The sequence below is a fragment of the Rhinopithecus bieti genome, unplaced genomic scaffold (genome assembly GCF_001698545.2).
Source record: "Rhinopithecus bieti isolate Rb0 unplaced genomic scaffold, ASM169854v2 scaffold_74202, whole genome shotgun sequence".
NCBI classification, from domain to species: domain Eukaryota; kingdom Metazoa; phylum Chordata; class Mammalia; order Primates; family Cercopithecidae; genus Rhinopithecus; species Rhinopithecus bieti.
Genome location: NW_016827513.1, coordinates 150,017 through 161,183, shown reverse-complemented (window position 1 = coordinate 161,183; position 11,167 = coordinate 150,017). Strand labels below are relative to the sequence as shown.

The following is an 11,167-nucleotide window of genomic DNA, read 5'->3' as shown; positions in this document are numbered from 1 at the left end:
CATTTCCAGTCCACCCTCTGTTTAGTGCTTCAGAAATGTTTGCCTGTCAGGGAACTACCATGGTAATAAGAGACATAGGTTAGGGGAATGCTTTTCTTTTGTAAAATGGAAAAGCATTATTGTTAAAGGGAAAAAGGGAAAGATGAGTTCTCATGATACAGGCAGAGTAGTTTTTGAAATGATTACCTGTGAAAGATGAAAATTTTCTGATGCTCTTAAAGCTAACTGTGCACTTGGACTTCTTCAAATCTTTGTGTACCTAGAGAGTACCATACTCCTTTCTGAGGTTTTATATAAAGTGCTGCTTACAGCCTGCTCTCGCTACGAATCTGAATAAGTTGAAACTCCTGTGCACTGTGAATAAAAAGGTGAAATTTTAAAAAAAGTAAAAATTTGACCCTAAAGCCTGTCTTATGAAAATGGCTTTTTTTTTTTAAAATTTTTGTATTGGAATAAATGTAGAGTTAAATACAAAATTCTCAAAATTAGTTGAGTTGGAGTTTCAGCTTTTCTTTCTCATTCCTTTTCTTAAAATTTTCCGCCCAGGGTCAATGAGTGGTCATTGAAAGATAAAAGGAAGTGAGAGTTGGTGGACAGGCAAATAAGGGGTAAGTTATCATTTTATGTCTTCTATTTTTACCTTCTTGGTATATTTTGCTTCAGTTCATAAAAATAAACTGCATTTATATATCATAAGACATAGTTTATTCCTATATCAGTTACTTACAGCTGTCTGACTTTTGTGCTTTTTAATTCTGTATCAGTATTAAAAAAAAGAGTCATGAGTTAGAAGAAACTTCATATTTTGGAAAGAGCAAAAGAAACCTCTTGCTAACTTATAAAGAATTGTCTTTTATGGAATTCAAATTTAATAAATTATATATAAGTAAGGGATACAATTCCATTGTCACTGCTCTGTTTATCTTAGCATGACTGTAAATTGAGGACAGTATGTTTATAAATAAAGTTGATTTTTTTTTGTTTAGTGCCATTTAAGGTGACTTACAAAGGGATGGTAATATTTAAAACTTTTAAGGTTTTTAACACTCTCATGATTGGAGAAGAGTTAATATCTTAAAGGTATGCCAGTATCACTTTCTTTAAAAAGAATTGGAGAGGGAAATTCCACTCCCAGCCACGAAGGAGTAATTGCTTTTCAACTTGCATTCTCATTGTAAATAAAAATTTGGACAAAGCAAGAGAGAAAAAAAACTGGGCAAAAATCTGTGAAACAGCTGTTTTCAAACATTGGACAGCTGGCAGTACAGGGTTGTGATCACTGAGAGAATAGAAACAAAGACAGAGAGCCTTAATATGACCCTGTCATTCTGCTTGGAGATACTTTCTGGATTATAGCCCGTGGAAAGACATTCCAAGCAGAGCATAGTGGTTTCACTGGGTTGAGAATAGAGATAAGGGTTCAGAGAGTGGCTGGAATTTGTGGGGCAGAGTATCAGAGAGAAGGGAAATACTCAGAGAAAGAACTTCAAATGTCTCCATAGGATCCTTTGGAGTCTTTGACTGAATACTAAGCTGTGCATGCTTAGAGTGAAATTTTGAGAGACTGGGCAAATAACAATTACTAGGAACAGAACAACTACCAGGAAGCTGTAAGGTGAATAATTCCTAGAGCTAATAAAGGATTGAGAAGTGGTTGAGTTCTGATCAGACACAGAAAAGAGGCTTTGTTGAACCTCTGGGATGTTCAGTAGAGACCTCAGAAGAGTCACACCTTAATAATAAGGATCAGATAGGTAGTCCTAGAAAAAAGGCTACCACAAGCCCATACCAACTAACCAACAAGACTTAAAAGACTTGAAGGCTGATTTGCAGGTAATTTGCCTGCCAAAGTAAAGATTAACACTCTTTAAGGGAAGACTACAAAATTCAGACACCCAACAATGAAACATACACAGTGGCCAGCTTCCAATGAGGTACTATTATGAAGAAGCAGGAAAATGCGACCCCAAATCAGGAGAAAAGCCAGGTAATAGAAATAGATTTAAAAAAAAAAACAAAAATCCAAAACCCCCACAAAAAAAACAGATGATTGAATTCACAGTCGAGGATTTTTAAGCAGCTGTTATAAATATGTTGAGATTAAAGGATAACGTATACATAATGAGGAGATAAATACAAAATACAGAAAATAACAAAATGGAATTTCTAGAGGTGAAAGATCTGAAATGAAGTGAAATTAAATGAAGACTCACTAAATGGGTTTAACAGCAGAATAGACACTACAGAAAATGAGATAAGTGAAATTGAAGATATACAAAATCTAAAATGTTCAAATGAGCATTTCCCTTGAGTGTCCTATCAGCAACCCAAATATTTCAGATTGTGGATTTCGGATTTTCTGATTAGGGATATACAACTGGTATGATGCAAACCTTCCAAAATCTAAAGCCTGAAAGACATTTGGTTTCCAAGCATTTTGGATAAGGGATATTCAACCTGTAATACAAATTATCCAAACTGTAGTACAGACAGAAAAAAGAAAAAAAACAACACAGAGCTTTTAATATCAAGTGAGCTAATGTGTGTAATTTGAGTCTCAGGAGGAGAGGGGTCAGGAAGGGATCATATGAAATAGTAACTGAATGTTTTTCAAACATGGTGAAAGCTGTTAAGCTTGCAGATCCAAGGAACTCATCTCCAAATCCAATAAACACAAAACCATACAAAGGCAAAGCATAATCAAATTACTGAAAACCAAAAAGATAACCCCCCAAAATAGACAAATTTAGGTCCAATAAACAGTGATAAGAATGATTTTTAAATTCTTATCAGAAACAATGCAAACTAGAATATCTTTCATATGGTGAGAAAAATCCAACAAAACAACCCCATGTTATCCTAGACTTAAGTCCAATGAAAATAACATTTATAAGTGAAGGTGAAATAAAGATAATTTCAAACAAAAGCCAGAAAGAATTTGTTGCCAATAAAATAAATGTTAAAAGAGGTTGTAGGCTGAAGAAAAATCATACCGGATACAAACTTGGATTTATGTGAAGGAATAAAGTATGCTGGAAATGGTAAATATGTAAGTAAATATAAATTATTTTTTCCTCTTAAGAATGTTTTTAACTTACTGACTCTTGAAAGTAAAAATAATAATGTATTGTGAGGCTTGTAACATGTAGAGGTAAAATGTATGGCAATTATAATAATTGATTTGTGTCAAAAATAAATGTTAGAAACCTCATAAGTTTCATCAGTGTCTCACAGCATTGCATATTCCTTTTTTGTGCTATGCTCACTGTATTTCTTCTCATATCCATAGCTCATTTTGCCTTTTAAATGACGATCTTCAAGCCCAATATCTTTCATGTATGTTTCCTATTATTTGTCATTAATAGTAATTTATTAATTTACTAACTCTAACATGATATCAGAAAAAGATCATGGATTTTGGAGTCTTAACATTACCAGGTTTAAACTCTGATATCACCTGTCCTTATATAAACTTCTTTGAATCTCATAGAATTATTGTGACAGTTAAATCTGTGAATATATGTAAAATGTTTAGGGCAGTACCTGGCGTACAGTAGAGACTTCACTACTTGATGGTGATACCAAAAACGGGGATGGGGCACTTTGATAAAGTGTGACTCTGAAGTAATGTGATTGCTAAGCATATGAAGGTTTATCATAGAAACACTGTCGGGATCTTTCATTTGGTTTTATACTAGCAGTCAAGGTGAATGGATTTAAAAAGAAATACTAGTATAAAAATGAGCAACTGCAAAATGAATTTATGTTCTCAAAAGTCAAGCTATTGGCTATGCTTATTGGGGGGGGGAATGGTGGATTAAAGGTGACATAAGGGGGCCTTGTGGCATATTGGTGATACTCTGTTTCTTGATCTAGGTCCTGGTTACATGAGCATGTTTAATTTGTGAAAATGTATATAGCTGTACAGTTATGTTTACTTTTCTCTATATATGTTATACTTAAATAACAAGTTAAAGAAAAATAGTAACTTAAAGCAAAATGTAACTATAGGGTGTTCTCAGCTTCTCATGGAAGATTTATGGTAGTCCACATGTTTAGCTTTCAGTCAAATGTAACACATTTTGAACACTCATTATAGGCAATAATTGGAATGAATTTAGGTAATTCATTTCATCTGCTCCTCAAATGAAAATAGCTTGGGTGAGTACTCATGACTATAAAGGTGAAATATACACATGTGAAAATTCAGAAAAGTAGAAAGAAGAAAGTTAAAATCACTCTGAAGTTCGACCACTTACAGATAACCAACACAAATACTTTTTATGATCATCCTTTTCCAGATATATTTCTCTCTGTTTTTGTATTTATACCCAAACGTTTGTGAGTCATACTAGTCTTGCTGCTGATTTTTGTTTTTATTGTAAAATTTACATAAAATAAAGCTGACCATTTTAACCATTTTTAAGTGTACAGTTCAGTGGCAGTAAGTGCATTCATAATGTTGTGCAACCATCACCACTATCCATCTCCAGATCTTTTTCCTCATCCATACTGAAACTCTGTACCTATTAAACAATAACTTCCTATTTCTCCCTACCCCCAGCCCCTAGTAACCACTATTCTACTTTCTGTATCTAAGTATTTGACTATTCTAAGTACCTCATATAGGTAGAATCAAATATTTGTCTTTGTGTCTGGCTTATTTCACTTACCATAATAGTTTTAAGGATCATCCATGTTGTAGCAGGTATCAGATATTCATTCCTTTTTAAGGCTGAGTAATACTCTGTTGTCTGTATATACCATATTTTATTTATACACTCATCTGCTGATGGACATTTAGATTCTTTCTACCTTTTGGCTATTGTGAATAATGCTGCTATGAAGATGGATGTACAGATATCTGTTTTGCTTCCAATTCTTTTCAGTACTTTTGCATACATAAACGAAATCATTACTGGATCAAATAATAATAGTATTTTTAATTTTAGGGGGAACCATTTACTGTTTTCCATGGCCATTTTACATTTCTGTCATCAAGAGCTAGGCTACTCAAAAGTAGCTGTATATATGAGGGAATATGGAAGTCACTGTGCATGCCCAGGGAATGGTACAGGCTCATAAAATAGCTCAGAAGACCTTGAGTTTATACCTTGTGCTGATCTTTACAACAGAAACCCTATGCCAATTTTAGAAAACAAAACTAAACCTGACGAGCCCTGGGGAAGAGGCAGCATCAGATCTCCAGAGTTATCACATTAGAAGATTCAAACATTCAGTAAAATCATAAGGCATACAAAGAAACAGGAAAATATGGCCTCCTCAAAGCAGGGAAAAATAAGTCACTAGAAACTGTTGCTGAGAAAGACTAGATGGTAGATTTGCTAAACAAAGACTTAAAGCAAGTATCTTACAGATGTGCAAAGAACTAAAGGAAGAGGTGGATTAAGTTAAAAAAAAAAAAAGACAGTGGGAACAAAATGGAAATATCAATGGAAAGATAGAAAACAAGAAAAGAAACCCCAAAATTCTGGAGCTGAAAAGTATAATAACTGAAGTGAAAACCTTACTTGAATGATTCAAAAGCATATTTGAGCAGGTAAAATAAAGAATCAGCAGACTTCAAAATAGAACAATTGAAATTATAAAGTCTGAGGAACAGAAGAAAAAACTGAGGCTGGCTGCATAATCCTAATGCTTTGGGAGGCTGAGGCAGGTGTGTTGCTTGAGGCTGGGAGTTTGAGACGAGCCTGGGCAACACAGCAAAACCTCATCTCTGCAAAAAATAAAAACAAAAATTAGCTACGTGTGGTGGTATATGCCTGTAGTCCTACCTACCCAGGAGGTTGAGGCAGGATCACTTGAGTCCAGGAGCTTGAGGCTGCAGTAAGCCATGATCATGCCACTGCACTCCAGCCTGGGCAACAGAGCAAGACCCTGTCTATAAAAAAAAGAAAAAAGAAATGGACAGAGCCTAAGAAACCTGTCAGACATCATCAAGTACACCAACATGCATTGTGGAAATTTTAGGAGAAAAGAGAGAGAAAGGTGCAGAAAGAGTATTTGAAGAAATGGCTTGGCTGAAAACTTCCTAGATTTGATGAAAGATATGAATATAAACATCCAAGAAGTTCAGTGAACTCCAGGTAGGATAAATTCAAGTGAGATCTTGCCAAGAAAGACACATTATAATCAAACTGTAGAAAGCCATAGACAATGAGAAAATCTTAAAAGGAGCAAGAGAGAAACATCTTGTCACATACAAAGGATCCTCATAAGATTTTAGAATATTTCTCATCTGAAACATTAGAGGCCAGAAAGTAGTGGGTTCAGTCGCTTGAACCCAGGGGACGGAGTTTGCAGTGAGCTGAGATCTTGATAACAGTGCACTCTAGCCTGAGTGATAAAGTGAGACTCAAAAACAAAGAAGCTCATGCAAATTCACATTAGAGTGTTATAAGTTTAGGATGTTAAGCGTAATCCCTGTGGTATCCACAAAGACAATGGTGATATAAAAGGAAATAAGAAGGTAATTAAAACATTTCATTACAAAAAAATCAAGTAAACACACAAGAAAACATTAATGCAGGAAATAAGAGACAAAATAGCTATGACATACAGAAAATAAATGACAGGTTGGCAGAAGAAAATTTGTCCTTATCAATAATTCCTTTTTTTTCTCTTTTTTTTTTTTTGAGATAGGGTCTTGCTCTGTCACCCAGGCTGGAGTGCAGTGGCGTGACACAGCTCACAGCAGCCTCGACCTCCTGGACTCTAGCAATCCTCCCATCTCAGCCTGCCAAGTACCTGGGACTATAGATGCATGCCACTGCACCAGCTAGTTTTTGTATTTTTTGTAGAGATAGGGTTTCATCATGTTGCCTAGGCTAGTCTGGAACTCCTGGACTCAAGCAATCCTGCCTTGGCCTCCCAAAGTGCTAGGATTACAGGCATGAACTACTGTGCCCAGCCCACAGTAATTACTTTGAATGTAAATGGATTTAAAGTCTCCAATCAAATAACAGACATTGGCAGAATGGATTTTACAAAACATAATCTTATATTTAAAAACATATATGCTGTCTACAAGAGTAAGACTTTAGACCCAAAAATGCAAATAGATTGAAAGCAAAAGGATGGAAAAAGATATTTTAAGGACATAGTAAGTAAAAGACAGCAGAAACGGCTATGTTATTATCAGATAAAACAGACTTTAAATAAAGATTATATGAGACAAAGAAGGATATTATATATTAATAAAAGATTAAATACAGCAAGAAGATAAAACAAGTGTACATATTTTTGTATATAATAACAGACTGTCAAAACATATGCAGCAAAAGTGGACAGAATTAGAGAAATAGTTCTTCCGTAATAGTTAGACAATACCCCACTGTCAACAATGGGTCTATTAACTAGATAGGAATTAGGTAGGAAAACGGGGTCCTGAAGAATGAAGGCAGAGCACAGTGGCTAACACCTGTAATCCTAGCACTTTGGGAGGCTGAGGCAGGTGGATCACCTGATATCAGGAGTTTGAGACGAGCCTGGCCAACATGGCAAAACCCCGTCTCTACTAAAAATACAAAAATTAGCTGGGTGTCATGGTTTGTGCCTGTAATCCCAGGTATGGGAGGCTGAGATAGGCAAATCGCTTGAACCTGGGAGGTGGAGGTTGCATTGAGCCGAGATTGTGCCACCACACTCCAGCCTGGAAGACAGAGCGAGACCCCATCTCAAAAAAAAAAAAAAAAAAAAACAGAAATAAAACAATTAGATCTAAAGATGTATACAGAATACTACCCAACAGCAAAATACACATTCTTCTCACATATACATGAGACATTCTTTAGGACAGACCATATGTTAGACTTAAATCAAGTCTCAGTCAAATTTAAAAGATATATAAGCTATCTTCTCTGACCACAACAGGATGAAATTAGAAATCAGTAACAGAAAGAATACTGGAAAATTCACAAATGTATGGAAATTAAGCAACACATTCTTAACCAATGGGTGAAAAAAGAAATCACAAAGGAAATTAGAAAATACTTAACAGACAAGTAAAAACCAAATCAGAACATACCAAAAGTTAGAAGGTACCGCAAAAGCAACACTCAGAGGAAAATTAATAGCTATAAATGCTTACATTAAGAATGAATGCCAGGTGTGGTGGCTTAATCCCAACACTTTGGAAGGCCAAAGCGGGCAGATCACTTGAGCCCAGGAGTTTGAGGCCAGCCTGGGCAACATGGCGAAACCTGTCTCTATCAAAAATGCAAAAATTAGCTAGGTGCTGTAGTCTATGGGTAGTCACAGCTACTTGGGAGGCTGAGGTGGGAAGATTGCTTGAACCCAGAGGCAGAAGTTACAGTTACAGTGAGTTGTGATGGTGACCCACCTTGCACTCTAGCCTGAGTGACGGGAGTGAAACCATGTCAAAAAAAAAAAAAAAAAAATCAGGTGAATAACCTAGCTTTCAACTTAAAGGAAATAGAACAAGAACAAACTCAACCCAAATCTAGCAGAATGAAGAAAATAATAAAGATAAAAGCAGAGACAAACAGAACAGAAAAAGAATAGAGCATTAACAAAGTCCATAGTTGGTTCTTGAAAAAGACAACAAAATGTATACACCTTAACTAGATTGACTAAGGAAGAAGAGAAGGTTGAAAGTACTAAAATCAGAGTTGAAAGTGGAGACATTACTACTGATTCCACAGAAATAAAGATTATAAGAATACTATGGACAATTGTATGTTAATAAATTGTGTAACCTAGGTGTGATGGACAAATTACTAGAAACATAAAACTTACCAAGATTAGAACATGAAGAAATAGAAAATATGAACAGACTTACACCTAGCAGGGAGAGTGAATCAGTGATCAAAAATATCTTGACAGAAAAGCTGTGGACCTGATGACTTCACTGGTGAATTCTATCAAACAGTTAAGAACTAACACCAATACTTCTCAAACTTCAAGAAATTGAAGAGAAGAAAACACTTCCTAATTCATTCTGTGATGCCAGTATTGTCTTGATATAATATCAGACAAAGATGCTGCAAGAAAACTATAGACCAGTACCTCTTATGAACATTGGTGCAAAAATCTTCAACAGAATACTAGCAAACCAAATCCAGCAACACATTAAACACATCATGGCCAAGTGCGATTTATCCTGGAATGCAAGAATGATTCAACATACAAAATTTGATTAGTGTAATATATCACATTAACAGGAAGAAGAGGAAAAGAAACTCACATTATCATCTCGATTGACACAGAAAAGGCATCTGGCCAAATTCACCTCTTCATGCTAAAAACAACTAGGAATAGAAGGAAATCACCTGAACATAGTAAAAACCATGTATGAAAAAAACCACAGGGACTATCATAGTAAATGGTGAAAGACTAAAAGCTTTTCCTCTAAGATCAGGAACAAGGCAAGGAGACCCACTTTTGCCACTTCTCTTTAACATAATACTGAACTTGGACAAGAAAAAAATAGTTAAAAGTATCTAAATTGAAAAGGAAGAAGTAAAAATCTGTTTGCAGCTGATACTATAAGTGTAATACCCTAAAGATTTTTCAGAAAAGACCTATTAGAACTAATAAATTTAGTAAAGTAACAGGATATAATATCAGCACCAAAAAAAATCAGTTGTATTTCTCTGTATTAACAATGGACAATCTGAAAAGGAAACTAAGAAAACCCATTTTCAATAGCATCAAAAATAATCAAATACTTAGGAATTTACTTAACCAAGGAGGCAAAAGACTTGAAAATCATGAAATATTACTGAAAGAAATTAGACATAAATAAATGGAAAGATATCTCATTTTCATGGATTGGGAGATTAAATATTGTTAAGATGTCAGTACTACCCAAAGCAATCTTATACATTCATAGTGCTATCCTTATCAAAATCCCAATGACATTTTTTGTAGAAATAGAGATATCTGTCCTAAAATTCTTATAGAATCTTAAGAGACCCTAAATAATCAAAATAGTCTTAAAGAAAGTTTGACAACTCTCTTCCTGGCTTCAAAAGTTGCTACAAAGCTACAGAGATAAAATCAATGTACTTAAACTGACATAAAGACAGACATATAAACCAATGGAATAAAATAGGTATCCAGAAAAACTGTGCCAGTTGTCAACTGATTTTTGACAAGGGTAGCAAGACCATTCAGTGGAGGAAAGGACAGTTCTCAACAAATGGTGCTGGGAAAACTGAATATCCATATGCAAAAGGATTTAGTTGGACCTTTACCTAACAATGTATACAAAAATTAACCCAAAATGGATCAAAGACCTAAATGTAAGAGCTAAAACTATGAAACTCTTAGAAAAAAACATAGGACAAAACTTCACAACATGAAGAACAAACTGCTGGGCATGGTGATGTGTGACTGTAGTCCCAGCTACTTGGGAGGCTGAGGCTGGAAGATCAGTTGAGGCCAGGAGTATGAGGCTGTAATGTGCTATACTCATGCCTGTGAATAGCCACTGCACTACACCCTGAGCCACATAGATCCATCTCCAAAAAATAGAGTAGACAAACTGGACTTCATGAAAATAAAAAATTTTCATGCATCTTAAAAAGATTACCTGGCAGGGCACAGTGGTTCACGCCTATAATTCCAGCACTTTGAGAGGCTGTGGTGGGTCAATTGCTTGAGACCAGGCGTTTGAGACCAGCCTGGGCAACGTGGCAAAACCCCATCTCTATAAAAAAAGAAAAAGAAAAATTGTATATTAAAAAAATAAGAAAATGTTACCAACAGAGTAAAAAGGCAACTCATAGAATGGGAGAAAGCATTTGCAAATCATTTATCTGACAAGAGATTGTATTCAGAATATACACAAAACACCTAAAATGCCACAACAATAAAACGACTTGATTCAAAAAGAGGCAAAGGACTTCAATAGACTTTTGGAATTTCTCCAGATAAGCTGTACAGATAGTAAGCACATGAAAAGATGCTCAACATCACTAATCATTGGGGAAATGCAAATCAAAATGACCTCATACCCATTAGAATGACTACTATCAAAACAAGAAAACACCCAGAAAATAACAAGTGTTGGTGAGTATGTAGTGAAATTGGAACCTTTGTATACCATTAGTGAGAATGTACAATGATGTAGCCATTGTGAAAAACAGGAGGGGGCGGAGCAAGATGGCCGAATAGGAACAGC

General features: G+C 35.3%; 1 protein-coding gene across 1 annotated transcript in view; it reads left to right on the top strand.

Moving 5' to 3' along the window:
• The first annotated feature begins 546 nt into the window (after window positions 1-546).
• The window catches only part of CHMP3 (charged multivesicular body protein 3), a 43,137-nt gene continuing 32,516 nt past the window's right edge, over window positions 547-11,167 (top strand). Inside the window, exon 1 of the mRNA XM_017863823.1 lies at window positions 547-608. The gene's annotated coding sequence lies outside the window, so the exon portion shown is untranslated. The remainder of the gene's footprint in view (window positions 609-11,167) is intronic.